Raw genomic sequence first — 26,057 nt, 5'->3', positions numbered from 1 at the left:
AAATTCTCTCAGTGACTTTTTGCCTGATAATGTTTTAATTTCTCTATTTTTGAAGGACAGTTTTGCTGGATATAGAAGTCTTGGTTGGCAGTTTTTCTCTTTTAGTAATTTAAATATATCATCCCACTGTCTTCTAGCCTCCATGGTTTCTGCTGAGAAATCTACACATAGTCTTATTGGGTTTCCCTTGTATGTGATGGATTGTTTTTCTCTTGCTGCTTTCAAGATCCTGTCTTTCTCTTTGACCTCTGACATTCTAACTAGTAAGTGTCTTGGAGAACGCCTATTTGGATCTAATCTCTTTGGGGTGCGCTGCACTTCTTGGATCTGTAATTTTAGGTTTTTCATAAGAGTTGGGAAATTTTCAGTGATAATTTCTTCCATTAGTTTTTCTCCTCCTTTTCACTTCTCTTCTCCTTCTGGGACACCCACAACACGTATATTTGTGCGCTTCATATTGTCCTTGTGTTCCCTGATCATCTGTTCAAATTTTTCCATTGTTTTCCTGATAGTTTCTGTTTGTTTTTGGAATTCAGATGTTCCATCCTCCAAATCACTAATTCTATCTTCTGTCTCTTTGAATCTGTCATTGTAGGTATCCATTGTTTTTTCCATCTTTTCTACTTTGTCCTTCACTTCCATAAGTTCTGTGATTTGTTTTTTCAGTTTTTCTGTTTCTTCTTTATGTTCAGCCCATGTCTTCTTCATGTCCTCCCTCAATTTATCAATTTCGTTTTTGAAGAGGTTTTCCATTTCTGTTCGTATATTCAGCATTAGTTGTCTCAGCTCCTGTATCTCATTTGAACTATTGGTTTGTTCCTTTGACTGGGCCATATTTTCAATTTTTTGAGCGTGATCCGTTATCTTCTGTTGGCGTCTGCGCATTTAGACAGATTTCCCTGGGTGTTGGATCCAAAAGTTTGGAAGATTTTTCTGTGAAATCTCTGGGTTCTGTTTTTCTTATCCTGCCCAGTAGGTGGCGCTCGTGGCACACGTTTGTCTGTGGGTCCCACCAGTAAAAGGTGCTGTGGGTCCTTTAACTTTGGAAAACTCTCGCCGTCCGGAAGGTTCACTAGCCGAAGTGGCTTGGAAGAGTGCCAGCTGGCCTGGGGTCCGAACGCGGGGAGGGTCGCTGGCCGCCGCAGCCCGGGAAAGCGCCCGTCCGAATTTCCTAGTTGGCCCGGGGCGACAAGCGTGACGGGAGGGCGCCAGCCGCAGCGGCTCGCCCGGGAGAGTGCACGTTCCCGGGGAGTCACGGGTTTGGAAGGGACCCCCCCCCGTCACCGTTCTCCGCAGCCTGGGTATTTCCGATCCAATTCTCTCGGTTGGTCCGGGGGTCGCGCATGGTGCAGGCGCCAACCGCCGCAGTTTCAGGCGACCGCCTGTCCAATTCTCCCAGCCGGCCCGGGAAGGGGGAAGGGAGTGACTCCGGCCGCCTGCTGCCCCGCCCGGTGAAGCCTGCGCCCCTCGGCGATCTCACCAGAGCGGGTTCTCTCAGCCAGCCAGCCGTTCCAGGATGGGGTACGCTGTCTTTTTTATCTCTGTCGTGGCTTTGGGAGCTGTTCTGTATCGTTTCTACTCCCCTAGTAGCTGTCCTGGAGGAGAAACTAAGATCTGCGCGTCTTACTAAGCCGCCATCTTCTCCGGAAGTCCCACATAGAATTTTTAAGTAGTTATTATCTAATCCCACTGTGCTGGTTTGAAAGGATGTATGTCCCCTACAAAAGCAATGTTTTAATCCTAATCCCATTTTGTAAAGGCAGCCATTTCTTCTAATCTCTATTCAGTGCTGTATATTTGAATCTGTAATTAGATCATCTCCCTGGAGAGGTGACTCAGTCAAGAGCAGTTGTTAAACTGGTTCAGGTGGAGACATGTCTCCACCCATTCGGTTCTTGATTAGTTTATGGGAATCCTATAAAAGAGAAAACATTTTGGAGCCAGTGACCTTTAGAGATGAAGAAGGAAAATGCTTCCTGGGCAGCTACATGAAAAAGGAAGCCAGGAGAGAAAGCTAACAGATGACGCCATATTCTTCATGTGCCCTTCCAGCTGAGAGAGAAGCCCTTACTATGTTCACCATGTGCCTTGTCGCTTGAGAGAGAAACCCTGAACTTCATTGGCCTTCTTGAACCAAGGTATCTTTCCCTGGATGCCTTTGATTGGACATTTCTATAGACTTGTTTGAATTGGGACGTTTTCTTGGCCTTAGAACTGTAAACTAGCAACTTATTAAATTCCCTTTTTAAAACCTGTTCTGTTTCTGGTATATTACATTCTGACAGCTAGCAAACTAGAACCGATTTTGGTACCAAAGGATTGAGGGGCTACTGTGGTTTCCAAATACTAAACATGTTGGAATGGCTTTCTAAATGGATAAGGACAAGTTTTTGGAGTTGTGAGGAGCTTGGTAGAGAGGACCTAAAATGCTTTGAAGAGACTGTTGGTAGAAATGTGGACTTTAAAGATACTTCTGATAAAGCCTTAGACAGAAATGAGGCACATGTGATCGCAAACTGGAAGGAAGGCGATCCTTGTTTTAAAATAGCAGAGAATCTGACAAAATTGACTAGTGGCTTTGACAGGAAGGCAGATTTTAAAAGCCATGAACTTGAATATTTAGCAGAAGAGATTCCAGATTAAATGTGGAAAGTGCAGACTGGTTTCTCCTTGCAGCTTATAGTGAAATGTGACAGGAAAGGTAGAAGCTGAGAACTGAACTCTTGGGTACAAAGGTAGCAGAACTCTATGAACTCTCACCTTCTCAGAGAAGCCTACTCTGTCTGCCCTATTTAAAATTTCAGTTATCTCCCCCTTCTCTAGCACTGATTCCCCCTGACTTATCACTTTCTAGTGTACCATACACATAGAATTGATGTTCTGGAAAATTCTGGGGTTCCTGGAGGGGAGACCCCAAAGGATGGTGCCCCATGTGAGAATTTGGCCAAATGTGAAACCAGCCAGCCATTTCAGAGAAAGCGAGGATTGGACATGGAGTTATCCAGAAGGATTTATGGAAACTCCTTATGTCTGATGGGCATAATCCAAGGCTACTACATAGGAAGCTAATGAGAGCACTGTGGGACCTGTATAAACAGAGCTGCTGCCAATTGACTAGGGGTTCAGAGAAGAGACACACTGGAGGAAAAATAAGTTCAGAGGCAAAACCATGGAGGCCAGGTCTGAAGTCAAGAAGCCTCAGGCCAGGAGAGCGGACCCACCCAAGCCCATGGAGAGTGTGAGTTTGCCCCAAAGGCAGAGATGAGCCTGCCACCTTGTTGCAGTGGAAGAGTCATGCTGCTTCAGGCCTTGGAGAGGGTGAAGCACATTCCTTGGGGTTTGGAGAGCACCTGGCTGCCACCACATGGAGGGGTTGAACGTGTGCCCTGGAGATGGCAGAGAGCCCGGTGCAGCCATGATCCTTGGAGAGGGTGGAGCCAAGAAGAAGGAGGTCTCCCCAGTATCCCCCAAGGTTGCATTTCTGCGTAGGCCCTTAGAAAGAGTAGGACTGCTGCTTTCAGAAGCCCTGAAAATAAATAACTCTCAGACTTTGAAATCTAATGGACTTTGCCCTGCAGATTTTCAAAACTGTATAGGTCCAGTGACCCCTGTGTTCCTTCCTCCCTATGGAAATGCCTATATGTATCCCATGACTGTTCCTCTTTTTATGTTGGCAGAAAATAACTTGTTATGAGTTTTCAAAGGTCCAGAGACAGAGGAGAATTTGCCTGAGCACAGACCATGCTTGTAACTGTCTTTGATGAGACCTTGTACTGGTTTTAACCTTGTGTTGCATTTGATTGTTACTGAAATGCTTTAAAGTTCTCTGATATTGTGATGGAATTAATGTATTCTGTATGTGGGAAAAACATGTCTTTTTAGGGTCCAGAGAGTAGAATGTGCTGTTTTGAAAGGATGTATGTACCCTAGAAAAGCCATGTTTTAATCCTAATCTCATTTTGTAAAGGCAGCCATTTCTTCTAATCCCTATTCAGTGCTGTACATTTGAACCTGTAATTAGATTATCTCCCTGAAGATGTGACCCGATCAAGAGCGGTTGTTAAACTGGATTAGGTGGAGACATGTCTCCACCCATTCGGGTGTGTCTTGATTTATTCATGGGAATCCTATAAAAGAGGAAACATTTTGGAGAAAGCTAGAGATTCAGAGAGAGAAGAGAATGCTGCAGTACCAAGAAGCAGAGAGTCCACCAGCCAGTGACCTTTGGAGATGAAGAAGGAAAATGCCTCCTGGGGAGGTTCATGAAACAGGAAGCCAGGAGAGAAAGCTAGTAGATGATGCCATGTTCGTAATGTGCCCTTCCAGCTGAGAGAGAAGTGCTGACTATGTTCGCCATGTGCCTTCTCACTTGAAAGAGAAAATGCTGAACTTCATTGGCCTTCTTGAACCAAGGTATCTTTCTCAGGATGCCTTTGATTGGACATTTCTATAGAGTTGTTTGAATTGGGACATTTTCTTGGCCTTAGAACTATAAACTAGCAACTTATTAAATTCCATTTTTAAAACCTGTTCTGATTCTGGTATATTGCATTCTGGCAGCTAGCAAACTAGAACACCCACTAAAATATAATCTCCAAAAGAGCAAGAAATTTAATTTTAATGTTTTACTTTCCATTGTTTTCCAAGTACCAGAAGAGTGCACAGCCTGGCCCTAGAAGGGGCTCAGTTGTATTTGCTGACTGACTGAGGACTTACTGAATGAGTGACTGAATGAATTGTGTAGGCAATTGTGCAGAGTCATGGGCTTGATGGAGCAGGGAATTTTATAACCCTACACATGCCCCCAAGGGTGACAAAGGCATCAATCAAGATTTGAAAGAATACAATACCAACCATACAGAACTCTACTATGAACTGAATTCTTTCCACGAGGCCCCAGGTTTTGACTCTTGCTCCAACTAGAGCTGAAGATAAAACCAGGTATGCAGCTTATGCTTTAGTTCTTAGTTTAGAGGGTTTTATACAGAAAGCTGTCTCCCCACCTAATATGGCAGAGCCTGCTGATTTAAAACACATGCGAGACTGAACCGGCTCCCACAGTAAGAATAAAGCCGTGCACAATCCCTTCCCCAAATATTTGTTTGCTGCCCCATAGCTACGAGCTGACAGTCGTTAGACATGGACCAGGTTACCAGACGAGTTTGCAGGAATCTTCTTCTCTGGAAATTCTTTAGAAGAGCAGTGTGCTTTCTCTCTAGCCAGGGAAATTCCCTTGATGCCACATTGTTGGAGTGCATTTACCAGGCTGCTTTCTTCTTCCATTAATAAGAGTATAAAAATGAATCCTCAGGTCACCAGGTCAGGCCCCTGTGGCCTTCTGCATAGTGTGACCCTGACAGCCATCTTTCTGGGATAGTTCCGATAGGGGCAGGAGGGAGTTGTTGATGGGGGTGGTTCTCCCCAGCCCTGGATAAGCATGATCATAAGGCATTTCCTTGTACGTCTGAGGAAGTAGCAATAACTACCTACCTAGGTTTAAATGCATCAGAATTATTCTTTCAGATCCTTGTGATAAGTTTCTGTGATAGAAATGTAGACATTGAACCTTTGTGAATATAGAATTCCGTGGGTCTTCAGAGGGGATTCATAACATAGATTGAAAAAAATGTTTTCCTTGCTTCTACAGAGGGCAGTTCTCACCATAATCCTGAGAAAGGTGAAACCTTTCTAAAATAGCAGTCTTTTCTGTTGTTATTCCCTTTGCCTATCATTTTTTTAATGCCTATCATTTTGATATATGCTTACATGAAACAGCGCATGTGCTGCTTTGTGCATAAAAAGTATCCCATGCACACTATAAGCATCAGTGGTTTTCCCATACTTTTCGTTTCCTACAAAAGTTTACTGTTTCCAAAGCACTTTCAAACTCATTGTCTTCTGTGATCCTCACCTGGAAGGTATTGCTCACTCTCATAATTCTCGCTTTATTGGTCAGGACACTGAGGCTCAGAAAGGTGGTGAAGTTAGTGTGGGATTACCAGACCTGGAAGTGGTAGAACTGGGACTAGAAAATTCTTTCGATACCATATCTGGTGTTCTTTTCCACTCATATATGAGTTCATATTTCCACTTATGGTAAGGATTTTGCTGAGTCATCTGTGGGCCTGTGGGAGGTGGGTTTTCCTGAGTTAGGCATGTAGACTCTGGAGGTAAAGCAGCATAGACCAGTAGAGTGTCATGGTGGGTAGAAATTTGGGTTGACTGAATAAATAGTTGCTGTACCACGTGGTCAAAGATTTGAGGCAGCTGATTCAGTCTAATGATAGCTGCAACTTATTGTGCACTTACTGAATGCCAGATGTTGAGCTAATCACACCTTATTTTGTTGAATTCTAATAACCTTGCTGGGAGATGCAGCAACCAAGGTTTTGACCCTTGCTCCAAATAAGAGGAAACTGGTTATGTGACTTAAGTGGCAGAGCCAAGAATCAAATTCAGGCAGTTTGTACTTAAAGCTTTAACTACTAGTCAATGATTTCCAAGCTAAGTTCAAAGACTTTGCAGGCAGAGGAAGCTATTCCTGAACAGGCTATAGAGACATGAACCAGCAAGCCAGGAGCACAGCATGGAATGTCCAGAAATGCATCACCTGCCCTTGGTCACATAGACAGTGAGTGGCAGAGCTAGGATTTGAATCGTCTGTGTCATGAGACCATGCTGCCTGTCAGGGAAGTGGGTTTGGTCCTCAGGCTCTTGCATATCTCGATGGAGCAGTGTAATAAAGGCATATGGGGTATTCTCCTGGTGCTATGGGGCAAAGATATTGCCAGTGTCTACAGATGGGTCACCAGCAAATATTCTCCTCTACAGCAGGGTGAGTCTCTTGGGCAACAGGAAATTCTCTGATGATAGAGGTATAATAGAACACAGGCTCCAAGTTTGACTTCTGGCTCTGCCATCTTCTTGCTGTGTGATAAGGGAAAGTTCCTTAACTCCTTCCCTGTTTGCTATTCTCTCCTTTTCTCCACTCCCCTCCTTTCCCTTTCTCTTCCCAACCCTCCACTTATTTTTAATGAAATGGAAATTTTTAATGTTTCTTTTAGGGGCATATTGTGAGGATTAAATATGATGATATATGTAAAGTACATATTAATACTACATACTCAATATATGGTAGCATTTTCATATTACCATATATTATGATAATTTCATATTACCATATACCAAAAACTTAATGCATTTTTTGTTGGAAATCTACCATAATTGTTTTTATATTTGAGGAAAGCGTTTAAAGTAAAATCCTAATTTATAAGTCTGGCATTTCCAAATAGGAACAAAGAATTATGCATTTTAAGGTGAATTTTACTCAGTGGTTGGAAGTATACTTTTAGGTTGATGTTTGTGGGATTTTAAAGGTTACTGTCATATTTTCAGTTAATGGGAAATGTTATTTATGGTAACTCATAATTTCTTTTAAAAAAGGAAACTGTAGAAACAGAACAAAAGCAAAGAATAAATCTATTATCCTAAACTTTAAACATTGTATAAAGAATTGAACACTCACCTATCTTTTCTACTTGTAATTTCTACTCTCAGAGGCAACCATTATTAACAATTTGTTGCATTTTGTTTTTTACTTTATTATTATAACATGGACATCTTTCTGTTTCACCTTATAGAGCTTGACTTGTTTTTAAAAAAATAGCAACTTAATTGAGGTTTCATTTTAAATATTATAAAATTCATCCACTGAAAATGTCTAAATTCAGTGGTTTTAGTAAATTTATACATTTGTGCAGTCATCACCATAATCTAGTTTTAGAACATTTGCATTATCCCCCCCAAAGTTACTTTGTTTCTGTTTGTACTCAATCCCTAGCCCCAACCCTAATTAACTACTTCTCTGTTTTTGTGTCTTTATAGCTGTTTTTTTAGAAATTCCATACAAATAGAATCATATAAGTCATCTTTTTTTTTTTTATAACTTTTTTATTGTATAGTATAACATATACAAAGCAAAGAAATAAAAAGCAAGTTTTCAAAGCACTCTTCAACAAGTGTTTACGGGACATATCCCAGAGTTTGTCATGGGCTACCATACGATCCTCTCATATTTTTCCTTCTAGCTGCTCCAGAATATAGGAGGCTAGAGGGCTTAAATACTTTTTTATCATCACAATCTACCTTTTTGTGAACATACGTACAAAACTATAAATTTCAAAGCACAGCACCACAATTAGTTGTAGAACATATTTCAGAATTTGATATGGGTTACAATTTCACAATTTTAGGTTTTACTTCTAGTTGCTCTAAAATACTTTGAGACTAAAAATGTCGATGTAATGATTCAGCATTCATAATTCATTTGTTAAGTCCTATCTTCTATGTATAATTTCACCATCATCTTTGATCTTTTCATACCTCTCTTTGGGGTTGTTTGGGCTATGGCAATTCTAAGTTTTTGATATTGGAAGGGTCTGTCACTAATATGGAGTAGAGAGATGGAACTATTGATGTTCTGGAGAGGCTGTGCTAGGTTTCAGGGTTTATCTGGACCAGGGACCCATCTGGAAAGTTATTCTAGTGCCTGGAAGCCTTGTAGAATCTTCTGTATTGCCCTAGGTGTTCTTTAGGATTGGCTGGAATGATCCTGATAGGGGGTTGGCAGGTTATGATAGGTAGCAAGGTCTACCTGAAGCTTGCTTAAGAGCAACTTCTAGAGTAGCTTCTCAACTCCATTAGAACTCTATCTGCCACTGATACTTTATTTTTTTTATTTTTTTTTATTAATTAAAAAAAGAATTAACAAAACAATTAGAAATCATTCCATTCTACATGTACAATCAGTAATTCTTAATAACATCACATAGTTGCATATTCATCATTTCTTAGTACATTTGCATCGATTTAGAAAAAGAAATAAAAAGACAACAGAATAAGAATTAAAACAATAATAGAAAGAAAAAAAAACAAAAAACAAAAAACCTATACCTCACATGCAGCTTCATTCAGTGTTTTAACATAATTGCATTACAGTTGGGTAGTATTGTGCTGTCCATTTCTGAGTTTTTATATCCAGCCCTGTTGTACAGTCTGTATCCCTTCAGCTCCAATTACCCCTTCTCTTTTTTTTTTTTTTTTTAATTAACGGAAAAAAAGAAATTAACCCAACATTTAGAAATCATACCATTCTACATATGCAATCAGTAATTCTTAACATCCTCACATAGATGCATGATCATCATTTCTTAGTACATTTGCATCGGTTTAGAAGAACTAGCAACATAACCGAAAAAGATATAGAATGTTAATATAGAGAAAAAAAATAAAAGTAATAATAGTAAAATCAAAACAAAACAAAACAAAACAAAAACCTATAGCTCAGATGCAGCTTCATTCAGTGTTTTAACATGACCACCTTACAATTAGGTATTATTGTGCTGTCCATTTTTGAGTTTTTGTATCTAGTCCTGTTACACCGTCTGTATCCCTTCAACTCCAATTGCCCATTATCTTACCCTGTTTCTACCTCCTGCTGGACTTTGTTACCAGTGACATATTCCAAATTTATTCTCGAATGTCTGTTCACATCAGTGGGACCATACAGTATTTGTCCTTTAGTTTTTGGCTAGACTCACTCAGCATAATGTTCTCTAGGTCCATCCATGTTATTACATGCTTCATAAGTTTATCCTGTCTTAAAGCTGCATAGTATTCCATCGTATGTATATACCACAGTTTGTTTAGCCACTCTTCTGTTGATGGAGATTTCGGCTGTTTCCATCTCTTTGCAATTGTAAATAACGCTGCAATAAACATTGGTGTGCAAATGTCCGTTTGTGTCTTTGCCCTTAAGTCCTTTGAGTAGATACCCAGCAATGGTATTGCTGGGTCGTATGGCAATTCTATATTCAGCTTTTTGAGGAACCGCCAAACTGCCTTCCACAGTGGTTGCACCATTTGACATTCCCACCAACAGTGGATAAGTGTGCCTCTTTCTCCGCATCCTCTCCAGCACTTGTCATTTTCTGTTTTGCTGATAATGGCCATTCTGGTGGGTATGAGATGATATCTCATTGTGGTTTTGATTTGCATTTGTCTAATGGCCAGGGACATTGAGCATCTCTTCATGTGCCTTTTGGCCATTTGTATTTCCTCTTCTGATAGGTGTCTGTTCAAGTCTTTTTCCCATTTTGTAATTGGGTTGGCTGTCTTTTTGTTGTTGAGATGAACTATCTCTTTATAAATTCTGGATACTAGACCTTTATCTGATATATCATTTCCAAATATTGTCTCCCATTGTGTAGGCTGTCTTTCTACTTTCTTGATGAAGTTCTTTGATGCACAAAAGTGTTTAATTTTGAGGAGCTCCCATTTATTTATTTCCTTCTTCAGTGTTCTTGCTTTAGGTTTAAGGTCCATAAAACCGCCTCCAGTTGTAAGATCCATAAGATATCTCCCAACATTTTCCTCTAACTGTTTTATGGTCTTAGACCTAGTGTTTAGATCTTTGATCCATTTTGAGTTAACTTTTGTATAGGGTGTGAGAGATGGGTCTTCTTTCATTCTTTTGCATATGGATATCCAGTTCTCTAGGCACCATTTATTGAAGAGACTGTTCTGTCCCAGGTGAGTTGGCTTGACTGCCTTATCAAAGATCAAATGTCCATAGATGAGAGGGTCTATATCTGAGCACTCTATTCGATTCCATTGGTCGATATATCTATCTTTATGCCAATACCATGCTGTTTTGACCACTGTGGCTTCATAATATGCCTTAAAGTCAGGCAGCGCGAGACCTCCAGCTTCACTTTTTTTTCCTCAAGATGTTTTTAGCAATTCGGGGCACCCTGCCCTTCCAGATAAATTTGCTTATTGGTTTTTCTATTTCTGAAAAATAAGTTGTTGGGATTTTGATTGGTATTGCATTGAATCTGTAAATCAATTTAGTTAGGATTGACATCTTAACTATATTTAGTCTTCCAATCCATGAACACGGTATGCCCTTCCATCAATTTAGGTCTTCTGTGATTTCTTTTAACAGTTTTTTGTAGTTTTCTTCATATAGGTTTTTTGTCTGTTTAGTTAAATTTATTCCTAGGTATTTTATTCTTTTAGTTGCAATTGTAAATGGGATTCGTTTCTTGATTTCCCCCTCCGCTTGTTCATTACTAGTGTATAGAAATGCTACAGATTTTTGAATGTTGATCTTGTAACCTGCTACTTTGCTGTACTCATTTATTAGCTGTAGTAGTTTTGTTGTGGCTTTTTCCGGGTTTTCGACGTATAGTATCATATCGTCTGCAAACAGTGATAGTTTTACTTCTTCCTTTCCAATTTTGATGCCTTGTATTTCTTTTTCTTGTCTAATTGCTCTGGCTAGAACCTCCAACACAATGTTGAATAATAGTGGTGATAGTGGACATCCTTGTCTTGTTCCTGATCTTAGGGGGAAAGTTTTCAATTTTTCCCCATTGAGGATGATATTAGCTGTGGGTTTTTCATATATTCCCTCTATCATTTTAAGGAAGTTCCCTTGTATTCCTATCTTTTGAAGTGTTTTCAACAGGAAAGGATGTTGAATCTTGTCAGATGCCTTCTCTGCATCAATTGAGATGATCATGTGATTTTTCTGCTTTGATTTGTTGATATGGTGTATTACATTAATTGATTTTCTTATGTTGAACCATCCTTGCATACCTGGGATGAATCCTACTTGGTCATGATGTATAATTCTTTTACTGTGTTGTTGGATACGATTTGCTAGAATTTTATTGAGGATTTTTGCATCTATATTCATTAGAGAGATTGGTCTGTAGTTTTCTTTTTTTGTAATATCTTTGCCTGGTTTTGGTATGAGGGTGATGTTGGCTTCATAGAATGAATTAGGTAGTTTTCCCTCCACTTCGATTTTTTTGAAGAGTTTGAGGAGAGTTGGTACTAATTCTTTCTGGAATGTTTGGTAGAATTCACATGTGAAGCCATCTGGTCCTGGACTTTTCTTTTTAGGAAGCTTTTGAATGACTAATTCAATTTCTTTACTTGTGATTGGTTTGTTGAGGTCATCTATGTCTTCTTGAGTCAAAGTTGGTTGTTCATGTCTTTCCAGGAACCCGTCCATTTCATCTAAATTGTTGTATTTATTAGTGTAAAGTTGTTCATAGTATCCTGTTATTACCTCCTTTATTTCTGTGAGGTCAGTAGTTATGTCTCCTCTTCCATTTCTGATCTTATTTATTTGCATCCTCTCTCTTCTTCTTTTTGTCAATCTTGCTAAGGGCCCATCAATCTTATTGATTTTCTCATAGAACCAACTTCTGGTCTTATTGATTTTCTCTATTGTTTTCATGTTTTCAATTTCATTTATTTCTGCTCTGATCTTTGTTCTTTCTTTCCTTTTGCTTGCTTTGGAATTAATTTGCTGTTCTTTCTCCAGTTCTTCCAAGTGAACAGTTAATTCCTGCATTTTTGCCTTTTCTTCTTTTCTGATATAGGCATTTAGGGCAATAAATTTCCCTCCTAGCACTGCCTTTGCTGCATCCCATAAGTTTTGATATGTTGTGTTTTCATTTTCATTTGCCTCGAGATATTTACTAATTTCTCTTGCAATTTCTTCTTTGACCCACTCGTTGTTTAAGAGTATGTTGTTGAGCCTCCACGTATTTGTGAATTTTCTGGCACTTCGCCTATTATTGATTTCCAACTTCATTCCTTTATGATCCGAGAAAGTGTTGTGTATGATTTCAATCTCTTTAAATTTTATAAGACTTACTTTGTGACCCAGCATATGGTCTGTCTTTGAGAATGATCCATGAGCACTTGAGAAAAAGGTGTATCCTGCTGTTGTGGGATGTAATGTCCTATAAATGTCTGTTAAGTCTAGCTCCTTTATAGTAATATTCAGATTCTCTATTTCTTTATTGATCCTCTGTCTAGATGTTCTGTCCATTGATGAGAGTGGGGAATTGAAGTCTCCAACTATTATGGTATTTGTGTCTGTTTCCCTTTTCAGTGTTTGCAGTGTATTCCTCACGTATTTTGGGGCATTCTGGTTCGGTGTGTAAATATTTATGATTGTTATGTCTTCTTGTTTAATTGTTCCTTTTATTAGTATATAGTGTCCTTCTTTGTCTCTTTTAACTGTTTTACATTTGAAGTCTAACTTGTTGGATATTAGTATAGCCACTCCTGCTATTTTCTGGTTGTTATTTGCATGAAATATGTTTTCCCAACCTTTCAGTTTCAACCTATGTTTATCTTTGGGTCTAAGATGTGTTTCCTGTAAACAGCATATAGAAGGATCCTGTTTTTTAATCCATTCTGCCAGTCTATGTCTTTTGATTGGGGAATTCAGTCCATTAACATTTAGTGTTATTACTGTTTGGATGATATTTTCCTCTACCATTTTGCCTTTTGTATTATATATATCATATCTGACTTTCCTTCTTTGTACACTCTTCTCCATACCTCTCTCTTCTGACTCTAGTGTTCCCTTTAGTATTTCTTGCAGAGCTGGTCTCTTGGTCACAAATTCTCTCAGTGACTTGTTGTCTGAGAGTGTTTTAATTTCTCCCTCATTTTTGAAGGACAATTTTGCTGGATATAGGAGTCTTGGTTGGCAGTTTTTCTCTTTTAGTAATTTAAATATATCATCCCACTGTCTTCTAGCCTCCATGGTTTCTGCTGAGAAATCTACACATAGTCTTATTGGGTTTCCCTTGTATGTGATGGATTGTTTTTCTCTTGCTGCTTTCAAGATCCTCTCTTTCTCTTTGACCTCTGACATTCTAACTAGTAAGTGTCTTGGAGAACGCCTATTTGGGTCTAATCTCTTTGCGTGCGGTGCACTTCTTGGATCTGTAATTTTAGGTCTTTCATAAGAGTTGGGAAATTTTCAGTGATAATTTCTTCCATTAGTTTTTCTCCTCCTTTTCCCTTCTCTTCTCCTTCTGCGACACCCACAACACGTATATTTGTGCGCTTCATATTGTCCTTGAGTTCCCTGATACCCTGTTCAAATTTTTCCATTCTTTTCCCGATAGTTTCTGTTTGTTTTTGGAATTCAGATGTTCCATCCTCCAAATCACTAATTCTGTCTTCTGTCTCTTTGAATCTATCATTGTAGGTATCCATTGTTTTTTCTATCTTTTCTACTTTATCCTTCACTTCCATAAGTTCTGTGATTTGTTTTTTCAGTTTTTCTGTTTCTTCTTTATGTTCAGCCCATGTCTTCTTCATGTCCTCCCTCAGTTTATCGATTTCGTTTTTGAAGAGGTTTTCCATTTTTGTTCGTATATTCAGCATTAGTTGTCTCAGCTCCTGTATCTCATTTGAACTATTGATTTGTTCCTTTGACTGGGCCATGTTTTCAATTATTTGAGCGTGATCTGTTATCTTCTGTTGGCGTCTGCGCATTTAGACAGATTTCCCTGGGTATTGGATCCAAAAGTTTGGAAGATTTTTCTGTGAAATCTCTGGGTTCTGTTTTTCTTATCCTGCCTAGTAGGTGGCGCTCGTGGCACATGTTTGTCTGTGGGTCCCACCAGTAAAAGATGCTGTTGGACCTTTAACTTTGGAAAACTCTCGCCGTCCGGGAGGTTCGCTAGCCGAAGCGGCTTGGAAGAGTGCGAGCCGGCCCGGGTCCGAACGCAGGGAGGGTTGCTGGCCGCCGCAGCCCGGGAAAGCACCTGTCCGAATTTCCTAGTCGGCCCAGGGCGACAAGCGTGGCGGGAGGGCGCCAGCGGCAGCGGCCTGCCCGGGAGAGTGCCCGTTCCCGGGGAGTCATGGGTTTGGAAGGGGCCTCTCCCACCTGTCACCGTTCTCCGCGGCCTGGGTATTTCCAATCCAATTCTCTCAGTTGGTCCGGGGGGCCGCATGTGGTGTGGGCGCCAGCCGCCGCTGTTTCAGGGGACCGCCTCTCCAATTCTCCCAGCCGGCCCGGCAAGGGGGAAGGGAGTGACTCCGGCCGCTCTCCGCCCCGCCCGGTGAAGCCCGCGTGCCTCAGTGATCTCACCCGAGTGGCTTCTCTCAGCCAGCCAGCCGTTTCAGGATGGGGTACGCTGTCTTTTTTTTTCTCTGTTGTGGCTTTGGGAGCTGTTCTGTATCGTTTCTACTCCCCTAGTAGCTGTCCTGGAGAAGAAACTAAGATCCGCGCATCTTACTAAGCCGCCATCTTCTTCTCCACTGATACTTTATTAATTGCGCTTCTTTCCCCCCTTTTTGTCAGGATGGAATTGTTGATCACAATGTGCCAGGTCTGAATTCATCGCTGGGAGTCATCTCCCACGTTGCCAGGGAGACTTTCACCCCTGGATGTCATGTCCCATGTAAGGGGGAGGGCAATGATTTCACTTGCAGAGTTGGGCTTAGAGAGACTGAGCCACATCTGAGCAACAACAGATCTCCTCCAGAAGTAACTCTTAGGCATACCTATACGTAGTCTAATCTTCTCTGCTATGTACATAAGCTTCACAAGAGTAAGCCTTATGATCAAGGGCATGGTCTGTTGATTTGGATATCCCTAAAGGTTGACACAGTATCAGGGGATTCCCTGATGGTAAGGTTTAATAGTTCCATAGTGTTCTAGTTTGCTAGCTGCTGGAATGCAACACACCAGAGACGGATTGGCTTTTAATAAAAGGGGATTTATTTTGTTGATTCTTCAGAAGAAAGGCAGCAAACTTTCCACTGAGGTTCTTTCTTACATGAAAGGCACAGGATGGTCTCTGCTGGTCTTCTCTCCAGGCCCTTGGGTTCCAACAACTTTCCCTGGGGTGATTTCTTTCTCCATCTCCAAAGGCCTGGGCTGAGCTGCAAGTGCTGAGATGAGGAATGCTGAGCTGCTAGCAGTGCTACGTTGAAATCTCCCATTTAAGCACCAGCCAGTTAAGTCAAACATCACTCATTGCAGCAGACACGCGTCCTAGCTGACTGCAGATGTAATTGGCAACAGATGAGGTTCACGCACCATTGGCTTATATCTGCAGCAACAAGACTAGGTATGCTCACCTCGCCAAGTTGACAACTGAATCTAACACACATTGTCTTTCTCCCCTCTCTCAGGGAACTTTGCCAATACTTTTTGATGATCTGGTTAATATAGTCTAGGATGTTTCCAGGCATTACAGTTATCTATACAGGATTAAAGGACCTTGTTCTAGTTTGCTAGCTGCCAAAATGCAATATACCAGAAATGGAATGGCTTTTAAAAAGGAATTTAATAAGTTGCTAGTTTACAGTTCTAAGGCTGAGAAAATGTCCCAATTAAAGCAAATCTATAGAAATGTCCAATCTAAGGCATCCAGTAAAAGATACCTTGGTTCAAGAAGGCCAGTGAAGTTCAGGATCTTTCGCATGGCGAATAGTGTCAGTGTCTCTCTGTCATGTGGAAAGGCATGTGGTGAATACGGCATCAACTGCTAGTTTTCTCTCCTGGCTTCCTTTCATGAAGCTCCTTGGGAGGCGTTTTCCTTCATTTCTAAAGGCTGCTGGGTAGTGGACTCTGCTTCTTGTGGCTATTCGTTCTGCTCTCTGAGAATCTCCAGCTTTCTCCAAATATTTCCTCTTTTATAGGATTCCAGTAAACTGATCAAAACCCACCCGAATGGGTAGAGATACATCTCCACCTTATCCAGCATAACAACCACTCTTGATTGAATCGCATCTTCAGGGAGATGATCTAATTACAGATTCAAACATATAGTGCTGAATAGGGATTAGAAGAAACAGCTGCCTTTACAGAATGGTTTTAGGATTAAAACATGGCTTTTCTGGGGTACATACATCCTTTCAAACCAGCACAGACCTCTTTCTTATTCTGTGCTTCCTATGTTTCAGTTGTTCAAATGAGCTATACAGATAGGTTGAATTAGATTATGCACTACAGAAAATTTCAGTTCCAGATCAAATAAACCTTTCTTCCATTGGTCTCAAAGAGTATGTGTGGTTCTAAAATATAGACACTGTCTTCCTTACCCCTATGTTCTGAATTATTTTAACCCCAACTATTTGGCTTTGTTCTTATTTCTAAATATCAGGTTACATATATAAAACAGCCTCTCAAAATCCAGAAATAACAATCACCAGTCCAGACTTAATGTGTCTGCTGACCTAAAAGCTTACAATCTAGGCCCCTGTTTTCTTATAAGCATTTTCTAAAGGTGACCATACCATTGGGGTTTTTTTTGTTTGTTTCTGGCTTATTTTGTCTCACCAAATGTTCCACATGTTCATTCACATCATTGGGTGCCTCCTGACATTGCTCCTTTTTGTAACAGCACAACCTTCGTTCATAAGTATACACCATCGTTCACCAGTCTACTTCTCCGTGAGTGCATCCTTCAGCCACCCGCATTCATAGGGCATCATAGAAGGCCCAAAGTCCACAGTCCAACAACATTCTCAATTTTAGATTAATTTCATTGTTTCCAAGAGACAGAAAACCAATAAACACACCCTCACCAAATAGGAAATTTAAACCATCTCTTAGCTCTTGTCCCTCACCCCATTATTTATCTCTGCTGTTGCTGTGACAGTGCTGATTGTTTCCTTTGGAGCATAGCTCATAGCATGCAATAGTGGTTTTCCTCAGTACCCTGAACTTAAACATTCTTTATACAAGAATCATATCTTAGAAGTAATTCTAGCGAGAATTCATTCATATTTCTAGTGTGAGTCAGTGGGACATGTTGATCTATACAACCCCTTTCAATCTTGTTCATCTTCAATATGGTAATATTATTTCTAGACCCGCTAGAGAATCGCTTTCATTCCCATCTATTCCCTTATATTGGAGTTCAATCTCATTAGCTAATGGTTCACCATCTCTAGCTTCTATGTATCTCTAAGTCCCCTATATTCTGTATTATAAGCCTCTTATTATACCTTTATGCTGGTCATAAAAGTGGAATTGTACAGTATCTATCCTTTTGTGTCTGGCTAATTTCACTCAACATTGTGTCCTCAAGGCTCATCCATCTTGTTATGTGTTTAGGACATCATTTTATCTTATTGCTGTGTAATATTCCATTGTGTGTATAGAGTACATTTTGTTGATACAGTTGTCTGTGATGGGCAGTCTATTTGTATCCTTGCCTCTAAGATGAGTCTCTTGTAAGCCACATATAGCTGGATTATGTTTCTTAATCCATTCTGCCAATCTGTGTCTTTTAATTGATAAATTTTAGTCTGTTAACATTCAAAGTACTGAAAAGACATTTCTTGATTCCATCATCTTATCTTTTTAATTTTATTTGTCAGATCTATATATTTTTTTCCCTCTTTCTCTTTGTATTATTTAAATTACCCTTAGTGATACTGTTCAATTCTGTGTCCTCCTCCAGACCTCCTTCTGTTTTTTTTCTAGCCGACAGAACTACTTTTAGTATTTCTTACAGGGCCAATCTCTTGTTGACAGATTCTTTCAGGATGTCCTTGTCTGTGAAAACTTTAATCTCTCCCTCAATTTTGAAGGATAACTTGGCTTGGTACAGAATTCTGGGCTGGAAGTCTTTCTCTTTCAGGATCTTGAATATATCATACCACTGCCTTCTCATCTCCAGGGTGCTAGTTGAGTAGTGTGAACTCAGTCTTATTTGATTCCTTTGTATATAGTAGATTATTTTTCTCTTGCAATTTCAGGATTTTCTGCTTCTCTGTATCATTTGACAGACTGATTAGTATGTGCCTTAGGGAAGGCCTATTTGGATTTATTCTGTTTGGAGTTCTTTGGGCTTCTTTGACTTGTATATTTATGTCCTTTATGAGGGTTGAGAAGTTTTTCCCATTATATCCTTAACTACTCTTCCTAGTCCTTTACCCCTCTCTTCTTCTGGGACACCAATGATTCTTATATTTGTGCACTTTGTTTTGTCTGTCATGTCATTAACTTTTTCCATCTTTTTTGCCATTTACTCTTTTGAGTTTTCAAAGTCAATTATCCTGTCCTCTATATAACTTATTCTTTCTTCTGTCTCTTCAAATCTGGTGGTGTGTGCTTCTAGTCTGTTTTTTATTTGGTCAACAGATTCTTTAATCTCTGTGATTTCTGCTGTTTTTCTGTTTATTCTTTCAAATTCTTCTTTGTGCTGTTCTACTGTCTTCTTAATCTCCTTTATGTCATTTGCTATCCCACTTATTTTATTAATCAGAATTGTATGAACATCTTTGATTACTTATTCCAACATCTGTGTCTTAATTTGGTTACTAGGCAGGGCTATATTTGTCTGCATTGTGATATGCTTAGTGATCTTCTGCTGTCTTCGTCACATGTAAATGCCTTGATTGATTTACTTTGGGAATTGATTTCTTTCAGTAGTCTAAAGCCTTGTGTTTGTGGGATAGTTGTACAGCAGGTAGTAGAGCATGGGGTTGAGCACTCAGTACGGTGATTTGTTTCAAGGCAGGCATGGGTGCGGGTTGGGGATGTAACACTGATGCTTGTGAATGTGTGTGCCAGTGGCCAGGGAGGATGTAGTTGTGTGAGTATATCGGTCTGGGGGGCATAACCCTGGTGTGCTAGTCTAAGGCACAGGGCCCTTTGTGTGCATGAGTAGAGCTGTGGCAGCAGATCGGTGGTATGCCTTCATGGATTGGGGGCAGGTGTGACCCGGCTTCACAGATTGGCACTTTCTCAGAGCTAGGACTGTGGCTGAGGGCTGTGAGCTGCACCCTTCTAGGATTGCTGTAATGTGCAGTTCCCAGAGCTGATTTACGTGATTGGGGGACCATGCACATGCATGGGCCTGGGAGTGCCCTAAACAGATGCAGTGTGCTCAGGGAGGGTGGGGTGAGGCTGTGCGACACTTTGGGTGGGGGCAGCGGTAGCCTAGGTATGGAGGTTAGTGCCTGCAACCTTTATGCCCTGGCAGCAGCCTGCAGGGAATGGAGAAGGGGAGTTAGTGCTCAGTAGGTGTGCAGGAGAGGTGGGTTGGGATGCACTTGGGGTGGGGTGTGGGGCAGGTATGTGCACTGGAGCCTGGTGGGGTGGGGGCTCCTGGAGCATGGGGAATGTGAGCAGGTGACAGGGTTCAGGTGTGTGGGGTGTGGGGTGAGTCACCTGTCATGGGGCTGTGCTGGTGACGGTCGTGTGCCCAAGAAACATGGCCTGATTTACTTCCTAGTCCCAGGCTCCCCTCCATGCACTCCTATGGGCTCTGCTCCTCAGCACCAGGCTCCAGCTTTCTGCCTCTCAGTTCCTCGGCCTCTACCACTAGGGCCACTGTGTGTGGTGCAGAAGGCTCTCCCAGGTCAACTGTACTCCAGAATTTCTGCCTCAGTCACCCTCCAGTCTCTTCTCTAACTTTTCCTGGAGCAAGGCTAATCTTGGGCCACTCTCATTGGCCATCTTCCCGGAAGTCTCTGATATGTCATCTTTTGTGTCTGGCATCCTTCATTTAGCATGATGGTTTCAAGGTTTATCTGTGTTATTGTTTGGCAGTTGGGAAGTTTGTTCCTTTTTCACGCTGAGTAATATTCTATGTATGGATATACCACATTTTGTGTAACCATTTGATTAAATTATGATGGAAATTCAGTTTGTTTGGCCTACTATGAATGATGCTACAATGGATATTCATATGCAAGTCTTTATGTGGACATATGTTTTCATTTCTTTCTGGTAGAAACTTAGGAGTGAAATTGCTGGGTTGTGTGGTAAGGTATTTTTAAGAAACTGCCAAATATTTTTTCCAACGTGGCCGTATTTTACATTACCACAGGTGTTACGAGCATTCCATTTTCTCTCCAGTTCTGTAACAATTGTTAATGTCAGTCTTTGTAATTATGGTCATTCTAGTGAGTGTGTAGTGGTATTTCATTGTGGTTTTTATTTTGTTTTCCTAGTGACTAATGCTGTTGAGCATCTTTTCTTGTGCTTATTAGCTATTTATATATCTTCTTGATGAAGTGTCTGTTCAGATCTTTTTTAAACATTTAATAAATGAGTTATCTTCTTGTTATTGAGTTGTAAGGGTACTTTATGTATTCTGCATACAACCCTATTGTCAGGTGTATGATTTGCAGATACTTTCTCTCAATCTACAGTTTGTCTTTTCTTTTTTTTTTTACAGGTATTTTAATGTATTGGATGCGTATTAGGTACACCATTAAAAAATAATAAAAGCCCTACTTTCCCAAACAAAAGACAGTAAATAGAATAAAGATAGCTACTGTTACACAAATGGAATGATCATAAATAAGATGAAATATGTGATCTTTGATCACAGTAATTTGTTTTAAAACTATTCTTTTACAATGAAAAATCACTTATATGAAACTGTAGAGTTGGTAGATTATATGTCATTCAAGTATTACTTCAGGGCTTTGCAAAACAGTTTTATTGGTGGTATGCATGTGTGAGAGGGAAATAAATGTTTACTGAATGTAGTGGTCAGGTTTCAGGGGACATGATTTAACAGTAAAATTTTTATATCATGTGGAGAAAACAAGTTTAAATATTAGTTATTTTAGAAATGCTGCCTAAACAAGAATGACATTTATTAATTATATATTCCATCCTTAACTCCATTCTAATAGTGTGTAAACTACATCAAATGAAGCTGTGGAAGTTAACATTTTAAGTAGAAACGGAGCTCATACTAGCTTTAAAGTTTCTAATACCCACTAAGTTTGCCATCTTTTCCTTCTTCACAAAGTACCTTCTTTTATATAAATCCAGATTTTTACCTAGAACGTCTCATTTTTTTTTGACAATGCAGCATTACTATATTTATATTAAAATCCCATTCCTTATCAGTGCTTTAGTTCTCTTCTGCTGTCTCAGTCTTGGAGTGCATACCGGTAGAGTGTTGCATTAGGACGGCATACAAAAGCATCCATGTCACTTCCCAATTCTTTTAACTGTTCCTAAAAGACACACATGGATAATGGTCTTTTAACTTGCTAGCAATTTGGAATTGTTCTCCGTAAGTCTCAGGAATGTCCCACTGATGTTAGAAATTTCAGCTCTTTAAATGTAGAATTTATTTCATTCAAACTGCATCTTCTTTTTTATACTTTGCAAATATGGCATAGTAGAAACATTATATTTAATTAAGCAACTCACTCTAGTTTCCTTGTTGGGGGTTTTAGCTTCACTAATGGATTCTTTTGTCTTCTTGCTCTTTTTCACAATCTTGAAATATCACATTTCTATGTTGTTTATTTTTCTTTTCTAGTTTTCCTGGCTCTAGATTAACAGCTATATTTTCAGTGATAACTTCTTGGATTTGTTCCATGACTGCACAGGCCTCAGTATTTTCTCCAAAATTAACTTCTTGACTCTTCAATGTTAGAATATAATTGCATGTTGCTTCTCTTTGATAGGTTTAGCCCTTGCCAGAATGACTTTCTCATAGATTGTGATAATATTTTTAATAGGATGTGAAATTAATTCAAAATGTACAAGGCATATCCAATATTCAACAAGTTTTTTGGCATCTGGAATATTTTAAACCAGGTCATTCAGCGTGGCCACTATTTCTTCTTCTGGGCATCCCTCATTCAGACTCAGGTATTCACAAAATGTCTTGTTTACTTTTTCAGTAATTAGTTCTGTTCTTCTTCTTTTGCCATGGTAGTCCAGAAAGACCCAACTGTTTTTTCATTTTGTCTTTCAGATTCTAGCTGTATAGCTATGGAGCTAGGAGGCCTTTTCAGCACTCTTCCTTTGCCAGTTTTCCCCTCAGAGTTTTCTCTCCTCTGCAGCGTCTTTGGGAAGAGCTGCTCTGTGAAAGGTTGCTGTGGTTGCGGTATATCTTTGCTGATCGATGGTTGTGGACTTTTCTATCGGTTTGGTATGAGAAGATGAATAAGCAGGCCTGACTATAACTTCAGAAGCCAGGTTTCTTGATGATGTCTCATTTCTTTTTGTGTCTTGAGAAGAACTGATTTTTGACCCTAGAGAAATCTCTTTTTAATTGTAGTAACCCCTTTCCAGTAGGCCCTTTCTGGATTGAAACACTGGCAGAAGTTCTAGTGATGCCCTGTTTCACCTTGTCCTGGGCATTATTGTGGTGACTTCTAGTAGGAGGTTGCACAAGTTGTCTGTCCTGACGTGTAGTGCTTAGGAAATTTTGTGGCAGTTATGCTGGAGGCTTTATTACTTTTCACTGTTAAACTGCTGTTGTTTATAATCAGGCTTTGTGGCTTCAGAAATAGCAGCTGAAAGTTTCTTGGTTGTTGCAGAATTCATGTCTTGGACTTGTAGAGGTTTTCTTACTGAATTAACCTTAGACTGAACAATTTGGCCATGGTAAGATCCCAGCAGCACAGGTTTCTTGGGAATGTTAGCAGCATCTTGCTTAGGTTTTTCTGTAGTCATTTGTTTGTTTGTTTTTCACTATTTTGTTTAAGTGAAATGATGTGCAAATGTCACGTTGATTTGGGGAATCATCTTTGGTAACAACCGAAGAGTTTGTTATCCTTAAAATTATGTGTATGAACTGCTATAGTTGAATTGATTAATTCATTAGAAGGCTTTAAAGTAATAAATTGTTTTTCCGTCCTTATATTATTTTTGCTCTCTATAGGTCTATTGGCATTTTCTTTATCACCCATTTTTGTTTTAAGGTTCACAACTTTTGACTCTTCTTAGACTTGGTGTTCAGTTGTCGTCATTCTCCGGTTTCTACAACTGAATAATATCTGATCTTCCTCTTTGCATAGGAAATGTGTTTTTCCTTCTAATAGAAGTTCCTTGAGGTTTCAGCTTATTTGCTCTCAGATCACGGGTGGCCCTCTGACGAGCTGCAGCTGCAGGGCACAGCTGGGAGGTTCATAGTAGGCAGGAGTCGTGCTCTCTTATGGTTGCTTTTGAAAAGCAAAATTGTAAAATTTTGATAAAGTCCAATTAATCAGTTTTTTCTTTTACGTATCTTGCTTTTTCAGAAATCTCTGACTGACCCAAGGTCACAAAGAGTTTCTTCTAGAAGTTTTATAGTTTCAGCTCTTAGGAATATGATCATTTTGAATTAATTTTTGTTTACAGTGTGAGGTAAAAGTCTAAGTTCTTTTATTTCCTTTTTCTTTTTTGACATATGGGCATTCAGGTGTTCCTGGACCATTCTCAAGGAGTCTGCCTTTCCCCATTGGATTATCTTGGCTTCTTTATTAAAAAATTATTGATTATAAATATTTGGATTTATCTCTTGGGTCTCCATTTTGTTATTTTGATCTATAAATTTATCCTTATGCCAATACTAAACTGAATTAGTAATGGCAGTTTTATGGTATTTTTGAAATCAGGTAGTGGTTCTCCAACTTTGCTCTTCCTTTTAAAAAATGTTTAGGATCCTTTGGGATCACCTTCTCAATTTCTACAAAAAAAAAAACCTGCTGAAATTTTAATAGGGTTTGTACAATTGTATAGAATCTATAGATTAATTTGGGAAGAATTGACATGTTAACTGTGTTGGATCTTTCATTTCATGAATGTATTTATCTCCACTTTGCAGGTTTTTTTTTTTTTTTTTTTTACAAATCTTTAGCTTTCAGGTTTCTGGGTTTATACTTCTTGTAATAAGTTAATTCCTAAGTATTTCACTTTACTTTTTTGCTGCTCTTGCACATAGAATTTTCTTCATTCCATTTTCAATTTATTTGTTGTTAGTATACAGAGAAACAGTTGCTTTTTTGTATGTAATCTTGTGTCTTGTGATCTTCCTATGCTCACTTGTTAGTTCTAGTAGCTTTTTTGTTTTGTTTTTGGTAGATCCCTTAGGATTTTCTACATTTAAATCATGTCATCTGCCAATAGAAACAGATTAGTTTCTTCCCCTCCAACCTGTATGCTTTTTTTTCCCCTTTGTTTTTTGTGTTGGCTAGAATCTCCAATACAAGGTGGGTAGATGTGATGAAAGTGGATGTTTTGCTTTGTTCCTAATAGGGGGAAGTAATCTGTTTTACTCTTAAGCCTGATGTTAGCTGTAGAATTTTTATAAATGCTCTTTATCAGTTTGAAAATCCCCTTTTATTCCTGGTTTGATGAGCATTTCTTTTTATTATTAGTTTTCTCCATATTTTTTATTACTAGTGAAATGTATCTATATATTATACTAATCAATTTATGAATATTAAACCACCCTTGCATCCCTAGGATAAGGCCCATGTGATCGTGGTGTATAATCCATGTTTGATATGTTGCAGGATTTAGTTTGCTAATGTTTAGTTAATGATTTTTACACCTGTGTTCATTAAGATATTTATCTGTGGTATCCTTTTCTTATTTTGTCCTTGTTTGTCTTTGATATCAGGGTAATGCTGGCCTTGTAAAATTGGTTAGTGATAATGGCCTTGTAAAATTCCTTCATTATATTCTGAATGGTTTTGTGCCAAGTTGATACTGTTCCTTTCTTAAATGATTGCTGTAATTTACCAGTGAAGTCATCTGGACCTGGAGTTTTCTTTGTGGGAATATTTTTTTAAGTACAAATTTGATTTTCCAACCATAAATACTCCTCAGTTTGTCATACAACTTTGCTCAATTTCCAAATTTACCAATTTTTTTTTTGTGGGTGTGTGATAATTTTGTTGAATTTTGTACTTTTATTTTGCTAAGAGGAGTTGTTGTTCTCTTCATACCACCACACCCAGAAGTTGCCTCTTTGCTGGTTTCTTTTTAATGTCAGCATAGTATTCCATTTCGCAGGTATACTATAATTTATTTAATAAAAAGTTTAAACATTTTTTTAAAACATGTTTTTAAGCAGTGATAACTTTACCAACTTATGCTATTTTAGTGCTAACATAGGTTCCTAAGAAATGGGGTTGCTGGGCCAATAGGTATGCATATTTTTCATTTTAATAGATATTGCCAGATTATTTGCCACATTTGTACTAAATTACATTTTTACAAGAATGTTCATAAAGGTCCACTTCTGCATATCTTGCCAATGCTGTATACTTTTAATCTTTTACAGTTAACAATATGACAGGCAAAACTTGGTATATTTTTATTTGCATTTATTAATTATAGTGGAGTTGGAAATCTTTTCATATGCTCCTTGACCATTTCTTTTTCTTTTATGAATGACTTCATTCCTTTGTTTAATTTCTAATTATATTGGTTGTCTTTTTCTCATTAGTTTATAGCATCTTTT

The 26,057-nt window shown here is 39.1% G+C and overlaps 1 protein-coding gene and 1 pseudogene across 16 annotated transcripts in view; one reads left to right on the top strand and one right to left on the bottom strand.

Moving 5' to 3' along the window:
* The window catches only part of FGGY (FGGY carbohydrate kinase domain containing), a 515,661-nt gene that overhangs the window by 43,609 nt on the left and 445,995 nt on the right, over nt 1-26,057 (top strand). The window lies entirely within an intron of this gene.
* On the bottom strand, nt 21,739-25,599 carry LOC143654393 (cytoskeleton-associated protein 2 pseudogene; annotated as a pseudogene).

The sequence above is a fragment of the Tamandua tetradactyla genome, chromosome 2 (assembly GCF_023851605.1).
Source record: "Tamandua tetradactyla isolate mTamTet1 chromosome 2, mTamTet1.pri, whole genome shotgun sequence".
Lineage (NCBI taxonomy): Eukaryota > Metazoa > Chordata > Mammalia > Pilosa > Myrmecophagidae > Tamandua > Tamandua tetradactyla.
This window is presented reverse-complemented; position numbering and strand designations above follow the sequence as displayed.